General features: G+C 34.3%; 1 long non-coding RNA gene across 5 annotated transcripts in view; it reads right to left on the minus strand.

Moving 5' to 3' along the window:
- Window positions 1-21,103, minus strand: part of LOC141583629 (uncharacterized) — a 766,076-nt gene that overhangs the window by 291,597 nt on the left and 453,376 nt on the right. The gene's annotated exons all lie outside the window — the stretch shown is intronic.

Genomic DNA, 21,103 nt, shown 5'->3' on the forward strand with positions numbered 1-21,103 from the left:
GTTTGATTGGTGTCACCGAATGTGATGGGGAGAATGAATCCAAGCTGGAAAACACTCTTCAGGATATTATCCAGGAGAACTTCCCCACCTAGCAAGGCAGGCCAACATTCAACTCCAGGAAATACAGAGAACACCACAAAGACAATCCTCAAGAAGAGCAACCCCAAGGCACATAATCGTCAGATTCACCAGGATTGAAATGAAGGAAAAAATGCTAAGGGCAGCCAGAGAGAAAAGTCAGGTCGCTTGCAAAGGGAAGCCCATTAGACTCACAGTGGATCTCTCAGCAGAAACCCTACAAGTCAGAAGATAATGGGGGCCAATATCCATTACGAAAAGAACTTTCAATGCAGAATTTTATATCCAGCCAAACTAAGCTTCATAAGTAAAGGAGAAATAAAATCTTTTACAAACAAGCAAATGCTGGGAGATTTTGTCACCACTAGACCTGCCTTACAAGAGCTCCTGAAGGAAGCACTAAACACGGAAAGGAACAACCAGTACCAGCCACTCCAAAAACATACCAAATGGTAAAGACCAATGACACAATGAAGAAGCCGTGTCAACTAACAAGCAAAACAACGAGCCAGTAACAAAATGGCAAGATCAAATTCACACATAATGATATGAACATTAAGTGTAAATGGTCTAAACGCCCCAATAAAAAGACACAGACTGGCAAACTGGATAAAAAGTCAAGACCCATCAGAGTGCTGTATTTAGGAGACCCATCTCACGTGCACAGACACACATAGATTCAAAATAAAGGGATGGAAGAAGCTTTACCAAGCAAATGGAGAGCAAAAAAAGTAGGGGTTGCAATCCTAGTCTCTGATAAAATGGACTTTAGACAAACAAAGATCAAAAGAGACAAAGAAGGGCATTACATAATGGTAAAAGGATCAATACAACAAGAAGAGGCAAATATCCTCAATATATATGCACCCAATACAGGAGCACCCAGATACATAAAGCAAGTTCTAAATGACTTATGAAGAGACTTAGACTCCCACACAATAATAGTGGGAGACTTTAACACTCTACTGTTGATATTAGACAGATCTACGAGACAGAAAATGAACAAGAATATCCAGGATTTGAACACAGATCTGGACCAAAAGGACCTGACAGACATACAGAACTCTCCATTCCAAATTCACAGAATAAACATTCTTCTCAGCACCACATCACACTTACTCTAAAACTGACCACATAAGTGGAAGTAAATCACTCCTCAGCAAATGCAAAAGAATGAAAATCATAACAAATAGTCTCTCAGAGTACAGTGCAATCAAATTAGAACACAGGATTAAGAGACTCAGTCAAAACTGCACATCTACATGGAAACTGAATAACTTGCTCCTGAAAGATGACTGGACAGACAATAAAATGAAGGCAGAAATAAAGATGTTCTTGAAACCAATGAGAACAGACACACAATGTACCAGAATCCCTGGGACACATTTAAAGCAGTGTCTAGAGGGAAATTTATATCAATAAATGTCCACATGAGAAGAGAGGAAAGATCTAAAATCCACACCCTATCATCAAAATTGAAAGAGCAAGAGAAACAAGATTAAAAAAATTAAAAAGCTAGCATAAGAAATAACTAATATCAGAGCAGAACTGAAGGAGATACAGACACAAAAATACCCTTCAAAAAGTAATATATCCAGGAGCTGTTTTTTTGAAAAGATAAACAAAACAGACCGTTAGCTAGAATAACAAAAAAGAAAAAAGAGAAGAATCAAATAGATGCAATAAAAAATGATAAAGTGGGTATCACCACCAATTCCACAGAAATACAAACTGCCATCAGCTATTACTACAAACAACTCTGTGCACATAAACCAGTAAATCTGGAAGAAATGGATAAATTTCTTGGACACTTGCACCCTCCTAAGAATAAACCAGGAAGAAGATGAAACCAGGAAGAAGTTTGAAATAGGCAAACAACAAGATCTGAAGTTGAGGCAGCAATTAACAGCCTACCAACCAAAAAAAGTCCAATTCCAGATGGGTTCACAGCCAAATTCTACCAGATGTACAAAGAGGAGCTGGTACTATTCTTTCTGAAACTACTGCAAACAATACAAAAGAGAGAATCCTCCCTAACTCAATTTATGAGACCAACATCATCCTGAAATCAAAACCTGGCAGAGATACAACTAAAAAAGGAAACTTCAGGCCAATATCCATGATGAACATTGATGCAATAATCTTCAATGAAATACTGGCAAACAGAATGCAACAGCACATCAAAAAGCTTATTCATCATGATCAAGTAGGCTACAACCCTGCCTGGTTGAACATATGCAAGTCTATAAATGTAATACATCACATAAACAGAACCAAAGACAAAAACCACATGATTATCTCAATAGACACAGAGAAGGCCTTTGACAAAAATCAACAGTGCTTTATGCTAAAAACCTTCAATAAACTAGGTATCAGTGGAACTTATCACAAAATAATAAAAGCTATTCATGACAAACCCACAGCCAATATCATACTGAATGGGCAAAAACTGGAAGTACTCCCTTTGAAAACTGGCACTATACAAGGATGCCCTCTCTCACCACTCCTATTTAATATAGTATTAGAAGTCCTAGCCAGAGCAATCAGGAAAGAAAAAGAAATAAAGCGTATTCAATCAGGAAAGGACAAAGTCAAATTGTCTCTATTTGCAGATGACAGGATTGTATGTTTAGAAGACCCCATCATCTAAGCCCAAAATCTCAAGATGACAAGCAACTTCAGCAAAGTCTCAGGATACAAAATCAATGTGCGGAAATCACAAGCATTCCTATACACCAATAACAGACTAACAGAGAGCCAAATCAAGAGCAAACTCCTATTCACAATTGCTATGAAGAGAATAAAATACCTAGGAATACAACTAACAAAGGATGTAAAGGACCTCTTCAAGGAGAACTACAAACCACTGCTAAAGGAAATAAAGAGGACACAAACAGATAGAGAAACATTCCATGTTTATGCTTAGGAAGAATCAATATTGTGAAAATGGCCATACTACCCAAAGTAATTTATAGATTCAACACTATCACCATCAAGCTACCATTGACTTTCTTCACAGAAATGGAAAAAAAAAAAAAAAAAAAAAAACAACACTTTAAATTTCTTATGGAACCAAAAGAGAGACTACATAGCCAAGACAATCCTAAGCAAAAAGAACAAAGCTGGAGGCATCACACTACCTGAATTCAAACTATACTACAAGACTACAGTAATCAAAACAGCTTGGTACTGTTACCAAAACAGAGATATAGAGCAGTGGAACCAAATGGAGGCCACAGAAGCAATGCCACACATATGCAACCATCTGATCTTTGACAAATCTGACAAAAACAAGCAATGGGGAAAGGATCCCCTGTTTAATAAACGTGTTGGGAAAACTGGCTAGCCATGTGCAGAAGGCAGAAACTGGACCCCTTCCTTAAATCTTATACTAAAATTAACTCCAGATGGATTAAATATCTAAACATAAGACTTAATACCATAAAAAAGAAGAAAACCTAGGCAATACCATTCAGGACATAGGCATAGGCAAGGACTTCATGACTAAAACACCAAAAACTTGGCAACAAAAGCCAAAGTAGAAAATAGGAATCTAGTTAAACTTAAGAGTTTCTGCACAGCAAAAAAAAAAAAAAAAAAAAAAAAAAAAAAAAAAAAAAAACAATCATTAGAGTGAACCAGCAACCAACAGAATGGCAAAAAAATTTTGCAATTTACCCATCTGACAAAGGGCTAATATCCAGAATCTACAAAGAACTAAAGCAGATTTACAAGATAAAAAGAAACAAACCCATTCAAAAGTGGCAAAGGATAGGAACAAACACTTTTCAAAAGAGAACATTTATGAGGGCCACCAAACATATGAAAAAATGCTCATCATCACTGGTCATTAGAGAAATGCAAATCAAAACCACGCTGAGATACCGTCTCAATGCCAGTTAGAACGGAGATCATTAAAAAATATAGAGACAACAGATGCTGGAGAGGAGGTGGAGAAATAGGAACACTTTTACACTGTTGGTGGGAGTGTAAATTAGTTCAGCTATTGTGGAAGACAGTGTGGCACTTTCTCAAGGACCTAGAAATAGAAATTCCATTTGCTATAGCAATCCCATTACTGGGTATATATCCAAAGGATTATAAATTGTTCTACTATAAGGACACATGCGCACATATGTTCATTGTGGCACTGTTTACAATGGCAAGACATAGAACCAACCCAAATGCCTATCAATAACAGACTGGACAAAGAAAATGTGGAACATACACACCATGGAATACTTTGCAGCCATAAATAACAATGAATTTGTGTCCTTTGTAGGGGCATGGATGAATCTGGAAACCATCATTCCCAGCAAACTGACACAAGAACAGAAACCAAACACTGCATGTTCTCACTCATAGGCAGCTGTTGAACAATGAGAACACATGGTCACAAAGAGGGGAACATCACACGCAGGATCTATTGGGGTCTGGGGGCTATGGGAGGGACAGCGAGGGGTGGGGAGGTTGAGGAGTGATAACACTGGAAGAAATGCCTGATGTAGATGATGGGGGATGGAGACAGCAAACCACCATGGCATGTGGGTGCCTATGCAACAATCCTGCAAGATCTGCACATGTACTGCAGAACTTAAAGTACAATAAAAATATAATTTATAATTTTAGATAAGGAGAGGAAGAGACTTTATTTCTTATAAAGGGTTGCAGCCTGCAGGATGGCCATTCTGATAGGGTAGGAAGCATAGCTGCCAGTAGAAGCCAGAAACAGATAATTTGAGGGAGGAGCAAAGGGAAAGGAACAGGAATTTATGCTGAATCAGGTGGCCAAATATAAGTTTTTAGTAAGTTATAGGTGGAATCATAAATATTTATGAAAGCTGTGCAACTGAGCTTCATGCCGCTCTGTGGGACCCATGTACAAAAATTGGTAGGATTATTGTTTCAAAGGTGGAGTTTTTAGCCCTCTGATGACAAACAGTGAATCAGAGGACATGAAAACTCTTACTCTGCATTCTTCATAGACTGTCCAGAAACTCTCTGTGTTGGGTGGCCTCTTATGAGGAAAAAAATAGGGGTAGCATTAGGTAGTTGATATCAGTGGTGACATTTCTTGAAAAGGTTGGTTTCTCTTTAGCCCTTAGGGAACAAAGACTAATGGCAGTTGGCAAGAAATAGGAACGTGTAAGGAGGCACATTCAACCTCCTACCCCTTTCTATCATGACCAAGGACTTAATTTTCAAGGTTACTATGGGGTCTCCAAGGCCAAAAGATGGTCCATTCAGTCAGTTGGGAAGCATAGAATCTTATTTTTAGTCTGCAACACACACACACAAGCACATACAAATATCTTTTTGTAATTTATATTCTTAGCACTTTTCTTACTATATTTTAGATATCTATGATAAATATCACCATATACAGACATATGTGTGCTATACATGTTTCTTTTCACTTGTAAGGTCCTCAAGAGATTTATCATTGCATTCTTAATATCTAATAAAATGCCTAGCAAATAATACAGTATTAAGTATTTAAGTAAATAACTATTTTATTAATTTTTGGCTTATAAAGTCCCACTACTTATATGTTGATTAAAATGGCATTCAGACAAGAGCTAACTACTCCTGATATATGTACCTAAACCTTAATTTATCAGACTTGAGTGGACTAGAAGTTTATAATTACACAAACATAAGTCATTCTTCAAAATGTGTATTACATTGTCTAAAATGTGTAAACTTCTAGATGTTTATAACTTTTGAACAACATTTGCATGACTGACTTTTTCACTTTTCTTCCAGGTACTTGATATATATTTTTAAGTTATTTTAATATTTTCTGCTTTAAAAGAGTAATAAGTTTATATACAATAGTTTTTAAGACTTAGAAAAATCTACAGACCTAGCACAATCCAAGGAGTTCTCTAGAACTTTTGCTAATTTATGTCTTTCCACAAACACTGAGGAGGGCTGGAGGAATGTACTCACTGAGGTTGGATTCATAAAGAAATGAAATTGATGAGAAGACAACTGAGTAGGCAGGTATTTTTTAGCTAATATTCCTAAAGCATTTCTCTGCATATGTCCAACCAAGAGCCCGTGAGAATTGAAGAGAATCACAGAAAATATTAGTACTCATTAGCAACTGAAGTGGTTGCTAATGGAAGAGCTGAGACACACACTCAATGTAGAGTCCACACACACTCTCAAAGAGAGTTGTGGATACTATTATGCTATGTTATACAGAAAGCTTTTCAACCCAATTTCTCCTGGACACATGCCAGATGTTTTTCAGAGAAGGTAGTATTATACGGGAAAGTAACAATTCATACTTTATTATTTCAATAATAAGATATTTCTTATTCACAAGTTTACATCCTGATGATATTTAGTATTGGCTAGAATACCAGGAATAGAAGCTATAACATACTGTTGCTGGGATGCAAATTAATATTGTCACTTTGGAAAGAAATTTGTATGCAACTTACGTGATAAAATTGAAAAGGTAAATTTCCCATCAGAATTCTAAGTATATGCCCTTATAAAAGTATTGTGTGTCTGTGTGTGTGTGTGTGTGTGTGTGTGTGTATAAAACAAGATATTTGGATGGGTGTTTATTGTTACATTTTGGGGAATAATGAAAACCTAGAAACACTCAAAGCCCATAAATAAGGTAAATAATAGTGATATGTACTTATATTTGCATATACTATCACACAATGAAATATTACATTTTAATCAAAGGGAAATCATTGCATATATAGCTATATTCATGACAATCAAAAATATTGAATTAACAGAACAAAAATGATAACAAATTATTCTAACACCATTTATATAAAATGTAAAAAGTATATGCAAATGATATGTGTATAAACAGTCATACATATATATGAAAACACAGGCTATCTAAGCTTGCTTGTGTGGTCCTTGGAGGAGAGTATAATGCTACATTAAGAGCAATGGAAGTGTGACAGATTGTAGAAATAATTTTCCTCCCTCACAATACTCATGCACTTTGCCATGTGACTTTCCAGGTCCTCCCAACAAGAGGTGGAGACTATCCCTCCATCTCCTTGAATCTGGAAATGTCCCAGTGACTTGCTTTGGCTATAGCATGTGATGAGAGTGAGGGTGTGTCTGCTCTGAGACTAGACCCTAAAAATGCTGGCATCATTTTACTTCTCTGAATCCTGCCAATACCATGTGAGCAAGCTCTGGCTGGCCTGCAGACGGCTGAGATACTATGTGTAAGCTATGTTGAGTTTTCCCAGCAGAAGCCATCATAGACAACCAGCCCCCAGCAGCTGACTTCATTCACTGAAATGAGAAGAACTGCCCAGACCAAATTGCTCACCTGTAGAATTATGGACTAAACAAATGCTTGTGGCTTTAAATCTGAGCATCTGGGGCTTTTTTGTTATATAAGAAAAGGTAACTGATAGTTGAGGGAATCATAGATACTGTCCACCTGGAGACTGGAAAGCAAATACTGGTTAATTAGCTCACAGTTCTGCTGAGTAAATAAGACATACAGAAATGTCATTTGGTAACTGTGTTGTTTTCTTTCGCTATGACCTTACTGCACCCCTCACTGCAGGCCTGAGGCAACCATCAAGAACTTGCAAACACTTACAGAACGCCGTAACGTGATTTCTCTGCTTTTATATTTTACTTTTTAATTCATCCAAGACTCAAGCTTATTTTTAATTCATACTATGAAATTCAAGTAACAGTAACATATATTTTTCTTTTTTAGAAAAGTTATAGGGTAAAGATAGAAGCATCCAACTCTTGAAAACATTAGAAATTACATCAAATTCATCCAGCCCATTTTAATAACCTACATGAAGCGGAGGTGAATCAATATTGCTTTGTTCCCACAGTCTTAACCTACGTAATAAGAGCAATGTATTCTAAAATTATAAAAATGTATTTCTTGCGTTTTAAAGCATCTACCAAGGTTGTTTTTTACTGTTAAATACCATCATAAATATGGAAGGAAACACTATTTTTTCTGAATAATTTGTGTTCACTGCATTTAAATGTTAGTAGATTAAAATCATGACATTAGAAAACACATGGGATTGTCCATATAAATTTTAATTGAGATCCTCCTTCTTGATAGGTTTAAAAGTGTAAATATCAGCAAAATATCTTACCATACCAAATTTATCAATTCTTTAATATCTAAATTCTTTAATAACTCTCTTGTGCTGTTCACTATTATTATTTTGACATTAGCTAAAATTCTTGTTTGAAATGCTATGCTGGTATCTAAATAAACAGAAAACTTTAGCAAGTCATATACCCAGAGACACGTTAAAATTGTCTGGACTGGAAAAATCAATATTCCCAAGAACACTGGTTAATTTAAAATACCATTAATATACATTTGTTATACAGTTCACTTCAATTTTATCTAAAACTAATAGAATGCAAAAAGTACAAAAACTTGTGTAGAATTATATCTTTATGTTGATCGAACACAATCAAATATATTAAATACATCACACCATGTAACACTAATTGTATCATACAGCTTTCCTCTTTAAAGACTCTTCTTTTCCCCATTTCTGGCACTAAAAATTAAAGCCCAGTATTTTTAGCTTTGCATAAAAGTTCAGTCTGTATGTCTCCCTCTGCTTCACTTCCTGAAAAGTCTGCTCTGAATTCTGTGCACAGTCCAATTTGCAATCTAAAGATTTGAATTTTCCAAATACTCACATATTTTGGGCAATTCATTCTCTGCCTCTCTTAGCCAAATATGAAGGCATGACTCAAATCACTTTCTCAAACCTTTCTATGACCATTTCACCAGAAGTTCTCATTTCTTCCTATGTATTCTAATATATAACATGTATTCTGCAGGAGCTGATTAATATGTACTTCTTGAGGACACTTATGCTATCTTCTTATTTTGCTCTCAGTAAAAACACAGATAGTCAATAAATGTTGATGAAGTAAATAACTCATCTGGAAGCACAACTAACAAGTTATAAGAGATTATTATCAACAAATGACCTAACAGAGTGGGTTTCAATGTATAAAATCTTTTATTGTATTTCTGAAGGTTTGGCAGAGAAGAAAAGGCGGCACTTCTCTACTTGGAATGTGAGGCAATTTAATTTTCTTTATTCAATGTAGAGATAATTTCTAGAGGTGACACAGATTTCTCTCTTATTAGAAATCATTTTTTTCATTTATTTTAATATCACTGCTAAATATAAGTTGGGCATTTAAACAAAAGACTGCTTTTTGAAAAATTCTGTATAATTATAAAAAGTAAAATCAAATTTATTCCTATCAATTGATGAAGTGGTATGAAAATTATGGTATATTCATAGACAGATTATCTATTAATGAAAACTAAGCAGTGTATATGTAAACACATTTTAAAATCTTAACGTTGAGTGAACAGCAGATGTCAAAATGATGGGTATAAGATATACATTCAATATATGCTTTTTAAAGATATGCCTATATGCCTATATAAAATGTCTACATTAGAAAGCATGAAATTGTTTTTTATGAGGAAAAAAACTAAAATATTTGAGAATAGAAAAGGGTGACTTAATTTTTTTCTGTAATATTTTTATTTTATTAGAAGCAAAACACAATTGTTAATATTTATTAAAGGGGAAGTTTATTCATGTTAACCTATGTTATCCTCTGAACATTTCAATGTTATGATATAATTTGAAATAAAAACATACTACTCACTCTACCAAAAATCAAGGCTAAGCATATATAAAGAAAACTCTCATTTATCTCCAACACCAGCCCCCTATGTTTTCATGGTAGGTCTTAAGTTAGGTGATTTCTCAAAGGTTATACAAAGAGTGAAAAATAGAGCAGGAATAATAAATCTGAAGGCTTAGCTCCTATTTTAATGCCCTTTTCATTAAATCAGGCTTAAAGAGTTGATGTATTTTACATTATCAATGTAGAAACTTGTCTTTATCTTCAATGAAAGCCAGGCAAAAACTGAGTTGGCTGAAAACTCCATGGCAACACAGAATGAAGAAGGGAGAAGCAGGTTGGCATTAGCCAAATACATAGACAACAGACTGCACGCGAGAACACTTCAGATATCTGTATGAGTTTTTCTTTAACAGAAAATGATGGTCAACCTAGAGAGGTAAACAAATACTGCTAAAATAAAATAGAACCCCAAGATTAATGATGAAGTAGTAAAAGACCTAGTTATAAATAAGCTCAAGTGTCTTGTGCAGGGTATTGAAGACATTTATAAGTGAGGTCATGGAAATAATCTTGGTGATGCTAGGGATATATATGTACATAAACAGAGATATATGTTATATATTGTGCTGTATAAGCATGTATTTGTAAACATACAAACATAAACTCATATTTGTAAATATAATCACACACATAAGTTCACTGTCTTTATACATATATATAAGGTGAGAGGGAGACTAACATTGGAGAGGGCTGAAACAGCCAATCATAATTTGTATTTTACCAATATTCTTTAATCCTCTCAATAGAGGAGGAAAACTAGCAGATAAAGGTTGAATCATTCAAGTACTTACATCTTTTGAGCGTTAGAGATGGGAACCATGTTCAGGAAGCTTGGCTTCAGGACTGAAGTTTTTCAGAAATCTCTCTTCCCATTTTCAGAAGATGGTTTTGAAAAGTGTTTAGATAACCAAATTTGACACTGATTTTGGGCAAATGTTGAATAGGTTGCCATGTAGATTAGCTGTGGGTTTTTGGAGAATTAATTTACTTATAGACTAAGCTGCTCTGGAAAGGTCTGTCTTACCTGATATAAACAGTTACAAATGCTGGACACACAATTGAAAAAAATAAAACAAAAAAAAACCTTAGCCTGTATTTACTGGGGAATAAAGCAGCTATGTTTCATTGCAATACTTATAAACATCTTCTCCCAAACTGATCAAAAGCAGCATCCATTAATTTCTTAATTACACACAGGTCAAACTTAATAATTGTGATGCTGGCTCACATATCACTAGTGACAGTGTCCTTTTGGTAAGATGCCTTTCCTGGAAGGTCATCATTACAATTAAGCAGAAAATTATAGTGAACTGAATTTGAAGGTACATAAACTATATATGGTATAATTTCTGACAAGCCAGCATGGAAAGTGTAAACTAATGCCCGAAAACATAAGTGTATCAGATTATTCAAAAGGAAGTGTGATTTAGAACTTATGGGAGGAGGATGTTCAAATCCTCTGTAAAACTGGAAGCCTCATAAGATTTTTGTCAATGAAACTTGGCAAAGAAAAACTGCTAAGTGACTGAGGAAAGGTAAGGAAGACTGTGGAAGCATCAAGGGTTGTGAGTAGAAAAATAAAAGCAAAGTTCACTTATGAGTAATAAAAATCCCAGGTTGGCACTAAATGCAAGATTGTTGTCTAATTTCATCATCAGAGCTCCTTCAGAGGCAAACAGAAAACTGCTCTGCAGGTAATTTCCACAATTCAGTGTATCGACGTGGGAATAAAAGAAAAGATCAAAAAAGACCAGATATGTTCATGTTCAAAATTACAGATCACACAAGATGACAAATTACCAGCCCTACCAGGTACTCATAGGAGAGGGTCAACAGATGCAAAACAGATGACTACAATCACAGTAATAAAAGAACAATGTTTAAAACATTCTATAATGCTTAAGCTACTAAATAGATAAGGAATAAAAATGTTCTAGAAATTAATACAGCTACTAAAAATTCAACACTTCAAGTGATTTCCAACTTCTACTCAGTGATGTCAAATGCTGGAAAGAATGTTGTTCTCCCAAGAAAAATCTACAAAAACTCCAAATCCATAGCTTTTCTTTTTCTTTCTGAATATTTATGTACCTATTTATAACTTCTGTTTTAGGTTCAGGGGTACATATGCAGGTTTGTTATATAGGTAAATTGTGTGTCACAGAGGTCTGGTGTATAGATTATTTTACTACCCAAAACAGAAGCATAGGTAGATGTACTATCTTTGCTACCCAATAGGTAGTGTTTTTTTTTTTTTTTTTTTTTTTGTCTTCACCCTCCTCCCTCTCTCCACCTCAAATACATCCCAGTGTCTATTGTCCCCTTCTTTGTGTCCATATGTACTCAAGGTTTAGCTCCCATTTATAAGAGAGAACATATGATATTTGACCTTCTGTTCCTGTGTTGGTTCACTTAGGATAATTGCCTCCAGCTCTGTCCGTATTACTGCAAATGATATAATCTCATTCTTTTTTTATGGCTATATAGTATTCCATAGTGCATACGTACCACATTTTTTTTATTTTCGTCTACCATTGACTGTCATATAGGTTGATTCTATGTCTTTGCTACTCTGAACTGTGCTGCAATGAACATGCACGTGTACATGTGTTTATGGCAGAAAAACGTATATGTGTTGGGTATATACCCAATCACGGGATTGCTGAGTCAAAAGGTAATTCTGCTTTGAGCTCTTTGAGAATTCATCAAACTGCTTTTCATGATGGCTGAACTAATTTACAGTCCCATCAATAGTGTGTAAGCATCACTTTATCTCCACAGCTCCACCAGCATGTTATTTATTAACTTTTTAATAAATAGCAATTCTGACTGGATGACACGGTATTTCACTGTGGTTTTGATTTGCAGTCATCAGAGAGAGACCATCACAGGGCAACCTGCTAACCTAATATCCAGGGAGAAACAGGCATCTGCAGGGAGAGTCAGGATTTGATTCTTCACTTAACTAGTACAGAAACTGGACAATGAAAAGGAGAATTCAGCAAGAATAATTGACAAGTTGGTAGAGTGTGGAATGGCAGGTGAGCCTGGCGGCTGCAGAATTTTCAGTAAAAAACTAATTTTAAATGAATCGCCCAGAGACTGAAGGGTTTACTGGTAAACTTTACCAAACGTTAAAGAAAAAATAATACAATTTCTACATAATCTGTTTCAGAAAGTTGAAGAAAAATACTTCCCTCCAAATTTTATAAGACCAACACTGTTGTCATACCAAAGATTACAAACCAGTATCTCTCATATACATAGATGTAAAAATCCTGACAAAATATTTCAGCAAATTAATACCAAAATATAATATAAAAGTAATAGCATATCATAGCCAAAGTTGGTCTATCACAACAATACCAAACTGGTTCAACATGCAAGAACTGATCGATAAAATTAACATTATTCCTATCATATTTAAAAAGAGAAATCATTTAATTAACTCTAGAAGCAGAAACTGGATTTGACAAAATTCATTATCAGTTTATTGAAGAATAGATATCAAATAGATTGTGGAAAAATCTCAGAACACTGGGAATAAAACCTTATTTGACTCAATGAGGAAGAGATATAAAATCATTTAACTTACAACATGTTTAATGATATAAACAGTGGATGCTTTGTGCCAAGATTGGAAACAAGCCAAGCCAATATCATACTGAAAATCTTAGAGTAAGAAGACAGGAATAAAAAGTGTACAGATTGAAGGTTAAAAAAAAAAAAAAAAAAAAAAAAGTCTTTCTTTATAAACATGGCTGATTCCATAGAAAATCCCATAGACTCTAAAAAGCTTCCAGAACTAATATATGAACTCAAAAAGGTCTAAAGATAAAATTTACTCTACAGAAAATTAATTGTATTTCTGTATACCAGCTATGAACCAGTTACTTAAAAGATAAAAACACTACCATTATGAATAAAACAAATAATGAGATATGTAAATATTTAATGCATACATGCATATTTCTGTATGTAGAAAACTATATGGATGAAAGAAATCAAATAAGAACAAAATAAATGGAGAGATATACTGTGTTGATGGATTGACTCACTTTGTTAAAAATTCAATTCTCTTAAATTACAAATCAAATGCAATACCAATCAAAATACCAGTAATTTTTTATTTAAATATATATATTAACAAGATGATTATAAAATTTATGGAAAGACAAAGGAAACAGAATAACCAAAACAGTTTTGAAAAAGAAGTAAAAAGTTAGACGATTCACATTACTAGATGTCAAAGCTTACTATGATGCTACGGTGGTTAAGACAGTATGATATTCGCTGAAAAGTAGACCTGTAGATAGATAGAAAGGATTAGAGCGCCCAGAAATCGACCCACCCAAATATAATCAATTTTTTTTTTTAGAAATGTTCACAGTCATTTCATTTTCTTAACAACTGGAACTTAAACAACTGGATACCCACATGTGCAAAAATAAACCTTGACCCATGCCTCAAACCTTACAAATTTGACTCAAAATGACTGCAAGCCAAATATGAAAAAGAGAAAAACAATATAGAACAATTAAAACATAAGGAAAACTTTATGAGCTTGGTTTAAGCTAAGAGTATTTAGATACAACAACAAAAACAAAATCCATAGAAAATTGGATGTTACCAAAATAATTTTAGTCTAAAACAGTAGCATGAGGAGAAAAAGATAAAAGAAACAATCACATTTCTGACAGACAAATGAAATTATGTCCACGTAAAACCTGCATATAAACGTTTATAACAGCCTAATTTATCATTGCCAAAAACTGGCAACAAAAGGATATCCTTCCTGTGTAAATGAATGGAGAGTCTATGTGAGATACGGCTCACAATCTAATGCTAGTCAGATAAAAAGGCTAGAAACTATTGATTCAACAACGATTGATCTGAAAACAACATGGACGAATCTTTAAGTGATTCTTTGAGTCTGGCTTCTAAAGTGAAAGCAGCCAGACACAAAAATGTGTGTCAGCGTTTCTCAACTTGGGCCCCACTGACATGTGGGGCGGGAAAATTTCTTTGTTGTCAGGCATTGTCCTGTGCTTTGCAGGAGACTGAGTGGCACCTCTAAACTCTTCCCACTAGAGGGCAGTAGTTACCCTTGCTCCAGTCTTACCAATCAAAAAACGTCTACAGACATTGTCAAATATACCCTTGGGAAGAAATCTGTCTCTCACCGAGAACCCCCAGTCTACATAGTGTATGTTTCTACTTACATGGTATTACGGAAAAGAAAACTATAGACTTAAAACAGGCCAGTAGTTGTCAGAATCAGGCAAAATGGAGTGGGTAACTTCAAGATAACTTTTAGTGTGATGGACTGTTTTGTATCAGGACTATGAATATATGACTCCTCAAAACCCATAAAGCTGCACACTACAAAAAGTGAATTTTACTGCATGTAAATTAAAAACAAATAACCAGTATGTGGGAGGAACCCAGAATCCAATACAATCAGTGATCTATGAACCTAAATGAACAAGTGAAGAACAAAACCACACATGATATAGTAGGAAACAAAAAGAAAACTGACTTACGCTGAAAAGCAATGATTTGACTAAATATTTTAAGATTAGAGACAAAAATAATTGTTTTGGTTTGTAAATTTGTTCCCTCCCAAACTCATGTTGAAATTTGGTTGCAGTGTTAGAAGGTGAGACCTGTGGGAGGTGATAGCTCCACCCTCATGAATGGGATTCGCACTGTCAATAAAGGGCATATTTGGGCCCCTGTTTTCCTCTTTGCACTTGGCCTTCTGCCGTGTAGGGAAATTGTTTCCTTTCTGCAGAGGATGCAACAAGAAAGCCCTTGAAATATGCCAGTGACTGAATCTTGGACTTCACAGCCTCCAAAACTGTGAGAAAATAAATTTCTCTTCTTTACAGGTTATCCAGTGTCAGGCATTCTGTTACAGCAGAACAGACAGGCTAAGAGAGAATAGTAAACAAACATTGCACTCTAGTTAGCACTTTTTTTTTTTTTTTTGATCAAATGCATTCGGGTTAGGAAATTTGAAACTAAATAAAGTTGAACAAATAAATAAATACATTGTATATACTGAGACTCTGGTTTCTCAATAACAGAGAAAAAATTACAAAGACTGAAGTGGAAAGGCTAGAATAAAACCTGTGCTTGTTAGATTAACAGGTGAAACTATCACTATAAAGATATGGCTTTTAAATATTTATACAAATATTTAGATAGAGAAAAATATACAAATGTTTTATGCATGTGTGCTTAATCTAAGCTTTGTGAGTTGAGAAGTCCTAGAAACAGTATTTCTCCAGTAGCAATGAGCATACCAAGCATTCAGACCTTAATGTCTTAAGAGCACTCTTCATTACAAGGAACTTGAGTTCTTAGGAGGAATGTTTGATTCCAGATCAAGAAAAGGAAATATGCAAGATGAGTACAGAGTATCTTGTGCATCAAAAAGTAAGGAAATTCTCATAAAGGGTGGAGGCACATTAACAAGGCAGAGGGGACTCTGTGAAAGAGCTCCAATGACCAATGTAGAAAAATTAGAGCAACAAAAAAATGGAACATTGTATTATTGCCCGAAGAATAAATATCCATGTGTTCAACTGATATAATGTTTAATTGAATAAGTAAATAAATGTGGGAGAATGGGTAGTTCTGTAGAATAAATCCAATTAATAAATGTAGAAGAAATGAAGAAAATAGAACATTTTCATTACAACAGCACATTAATAATTATTAATGGCAAGACTGTATGCTACAATTATTATGCAAACTCTAAGAAGAGATACATTATAGGATATGTGTGTAGTGTCAGAGTATCTTATTTCTTATTCTAAGATATTTGTCAATACAGAATGCAAAAACAGTAACTTTACAGTAGATAAACCTGCCATACATGACATCAGCCAAATGACCAAAGTTAACATCACCAGTTATAATGACATATGACATCTGATAGAATGCACAGAAATGGACACATTCCTTCTGTGATATTATTGCCAAAAATGTATAACCTCAATCTAAACATGTAAAAATATCTGACCAAATAAGCCTAACAAAAGGGATATATCCCCTGGGGGGAAAAAGGACACGGTGGAGAGTAGTAATGACTGACTTATTAGTTGAGTGTCATCTTTATTTGCACCTAGAAAACCGAAACAAGCATAGCCACTTTTGTGATTTTACACGCATGAGTGAATCCCTGAACTTGGCTAGTTAGCACTCCACTTAGAAAAGGAAGACGATAATCTCACTTTTCCTCTCACTTCATAATACACTGGGAAATGAATACATCAAAAATTATTTTTTGCAGATTTAGATGTTTGCCTTTTTCCTCTACATTCTACTTAAAATTATTGTACCTTTTTAAAATCAAGATTACTCAGACTGATTTGAAACAAAAGCCCTGTAGGACTGCTGATTGTCTACAGCCTTTCCATGCCTCAGAGGCAGACAGAGAAGTCACTAAACATTAGAGAAAAGCTGATTTTCTTTTTGTAGACTTCAGGAGGTGAACTGAAAGTTACCTTCAATTGAACATTCCCTTTCAATGTGAAGGCCCAGTGAAAGAATCTGAAACTGGATTTGGTATATTTAATTAGAGCTAAGTTATTTCAAGGACTTTAGATCCTTCCGGTAAAGATTTAATAAAATAGTGTTAGAGTGAAGTCTTTGGATATTTTAAGCTCAATAAATAGCCTGTTCAATTATCAAGCCTTTAACAGTTCCTTGAAACAGAACCAGTAATCCCTTCCTCCAATTGGCTTATCTCAACTATAGAATTTATACAGCATTTACTGTATTAGGGCTTGCCCCCCCCTTTATTTTATAAGACTTATCTCATCTATGAGACTTTATTTACATTTTTTGAGGTCAGAGTAGTATTATTTCATTAAATAATCACAGTGCCTTGACCAATGCCTTCTATATATTAGGGCACCGATAAAGGTTTATTGAATAAAATAGATTCTGATAGTGGTTTTGTTATCTTTTCTGGGAAGAAAATGGCTATCTCTATCTCTATATCTGTACTTTACCTTTACTTATATCTACAGCTAAACTACATCTGTCTACATGTCTACCTAGATATAAATATGGATACAGATATCAATATAGATATAATTCTACATCTGAATTACTTTTAGTATATAACTGGTGTGTTTTTATGGATACAGCATATTTATATATATGGTCAATCTTGGCCACATATAAATTATTAAAAATAATTTTTAAATGTTTCCCATTTCTAATATTCTTCATAATGCACTTAATGGTTTACCAATTACTTTTAAGTACAGAGTTTATAGACAATGAAGCCAGGACTAGATCTCAAGTCCTCTGAATTCAAGAGCTCTTTTCACTGTAATTCATTGCCTGTGTGCAATCTTTAAACAGTACTTTTCCAGCAAATGAGAAACTGTATCGTAATCATACCTACTCACATTTTTCTCCCCTAAAACTCTGCATTTGAGGAGCAGAAAGATGAGGCTGTAAAAACATACACATTTTTTCCTACCAGCTCACCTGGCAGTATGTTTTAATCCTGACATTTTCAGTTCTAGAAGTTCATACAGGGTTACACAGCAATTAGTGGCAACATTAATTAGAATTTAAATATAACGTGTGGTTTTCTTCAGAGATACCTTAACATTTAATATGTTTTCTAAAAGCATAACCAGATTCTCTCTATTATATATAGTGGTCAAATATATAAATAATATATATAAATATATAATTATATATAAGGAGGACAAATTTGGGTGACAGAAAAGAAACGAAATGGTTAAGTGAGTTGATCCACATTAAAATGGCAGTACTATCATTTATAAACTTTCTATGGGTGAATGTTTTAATATTTTAACTCAATTATCTTCTCTACATAATGAAGATGATACTTCCTACCACATGGGTTTTAGTCTTCCTTGCACAAAACATTTTCAGAAGATGATAGGTGAGCAGTGAAAAAAAGAGGAGCTTTAATTAAATTTAGAAAAATTAGGTGAGACATAACTTAACATGTTTCCTAAATAAGGTTTTCCACAGAGTAATTTGCTAATGTGAATTATAAACTCTAATGGGGTTATATATATATATCTGTAGCATTTGATATATATATGAGTGTTGTGTGTATATATCTTCATATATATACATATATATAGATATATAGATATATATATACACACACACAACATACACATATACATTTTTTTTAAACACAAAACACTTTTTGTCCTTGGGGTTGGAAAAGATGCACTACAGTTTATTGTCTCTCTGTAACTGATACAATTTGTAAAAGGATCATTACACATGTAGTAAAATTTATAGATATTTTTCAAGCATTTCAGCAAATTTTTGATTATCTGTAGGTTGTAGTTATAAAAATATCACTGCTGCTGGGTCCCTTTCTTTATACTTTCCCTGTACTCTGCTGTGTCTCAGGGGAAGAAAAGTATGTTTAGGTAACTGTGCTCAGTTTTTATTATTAAGCATATTTTCTGGATGGTGATTTTTGAAGGAACAACAACGGTGATAATTATAATATGGAAAATAAAAAGAAAATAATTTTAAGAGGAGACAAACACCCTTTAAGTGATAAAATTAAAAATATTCTTCCATATAACTCATGTACAGATTCAATGCCAGTAATTAAAATGACCTTCATGTTTATTTTCAAGTTGGGGTTAATTATAGTATTAATCGATACCTTATAATCTGGGTATGCAAGTAAAATCTGTTGGGATGTTATAATAATAAAAATAGTCACACCAGGATTTATATATTAGAACCTATCCTACCTGGTTGTCACTATGTTTAATTTATAATATCACTCTAATTGGAAAACAATGAGGTAAGGGTGAACTCCATCAGTGCAGATTACTGATTTTATCCTACATTGACTCATCATTTCTAAAATGTGCTAGATCTCTTGAGTGAAGACATTTATCTAAACAAATTAATGTAGGACTATTTAAGTCCATCAATTTAGCTTTAGGAATGATTAAATTCCTCAAATTTTCACCAGAATGATTGTGATATTGTATACAATTTTTATTACAAAATTGTCCCGATATCTTACTTTATATAGACAATAATTCATCACAATTATTGTGTCTCCCAATCTGCTGAATTTATAGCCAAGCCATGGGTCTATTATTCAGGAAGATTTATAAAATCAACGTTTCACTCTTATATTAGGGGGAAAACTTTCATTTTCTAAAGATTTTTTATAAAGAATATAGCAGTTTATATCAATCCCATTACATATAGAAATAAATAGTCATCATCATTTTGAAAGTATACTTTCTTTAGTGTACAAGTTAGAGTTGGTGTTATCAGAAAATGGTCATACTGAGTACATTTTGTTGGAGGTGGAGATAAAAGGTGCTTTAATAAAATCAGTCTTTGGAGACATATAGTCACTTTAACTGAGAAGATATACTTAATCCTAATTGTTGGACATTATTTTTTTTTCTTCACACTGTCCCACGTAACTTTAGCAAATTACTGCCTTTGTAACAAATGTGCTGTTTTCAGTCTTACTGTGATAAAGACAGAAGGAAGCTGTAGTGAGACAAATTTTGATAAATAGGACATATAGAGGGAGAAGAGGGGAAAGGCGTTGGAAGTTCTGGGGCTATTTATTCTGAGGAATTACAGAGGAAATGATAAAAGCTCATCCTCATGATGGAGTTATCAACATTCCGTCTGACAATAGCTGGCATAATCCATGTAGGCCAACTGAGAACTTATTTGCACTCAAGGAAGAAAAATTTCAGGAATCACAGAGATATCAGAATTAATAGCGAAAGTATGGTTGGTTTAGGGAGTCAGGCGTAGATATAGAGCCACCAGGCTTGATAGCCTGTCTTATTGTACAAATCAGGGAAGTCACAGCCCAGAAAGACAGCTAATGAGAGACAGTGACAATCTGAAGTTTAAGAAGCTATTATTCCTCAAACCCCAAACTTAATTTCGTTTTAGGATTAAGACTGTAGTATTCATTCTAAAGTCAGCTGGTTGGAGACTAAGACTTGCAGACAACGTGAGCCCCAGAATTGGGATTAGTCCCAGACATTTTTTGGCTTTGTTTAGGAGAGAAATCAGGTATGAGTCAGTGGTAGAAGAAAACAGCTTTATTAAAGTGGCAGTGTTACAGCTCTGTGACTGCTCCTGCAGAGCAGGGCTACTCCACAGGCAGTGAAGAGTAGCAGCTCAGAAGCAGGGTTGCAGTCATATTTATACCCATTTTAATTCCATGCCAATTAAAGGGTGGCTTATGCAAAAATTTCTAGAAAAAGGGTGGTAACTT

Source organism: Saimiri boliviensis, chromosome 2 (genome assembly GCF_048565385.1).
Source record: "Saimiri boliviensis isolate mSaiBol1 chromosome 2, mSaiBol1.pri, whole genome shotgun sequence".
Lineage (NCBI taxonomy): Eukaryota > Metazoa > Chordata > Mammalia > Primates > Cebidae > Saimiri > Saimiri boliviensis.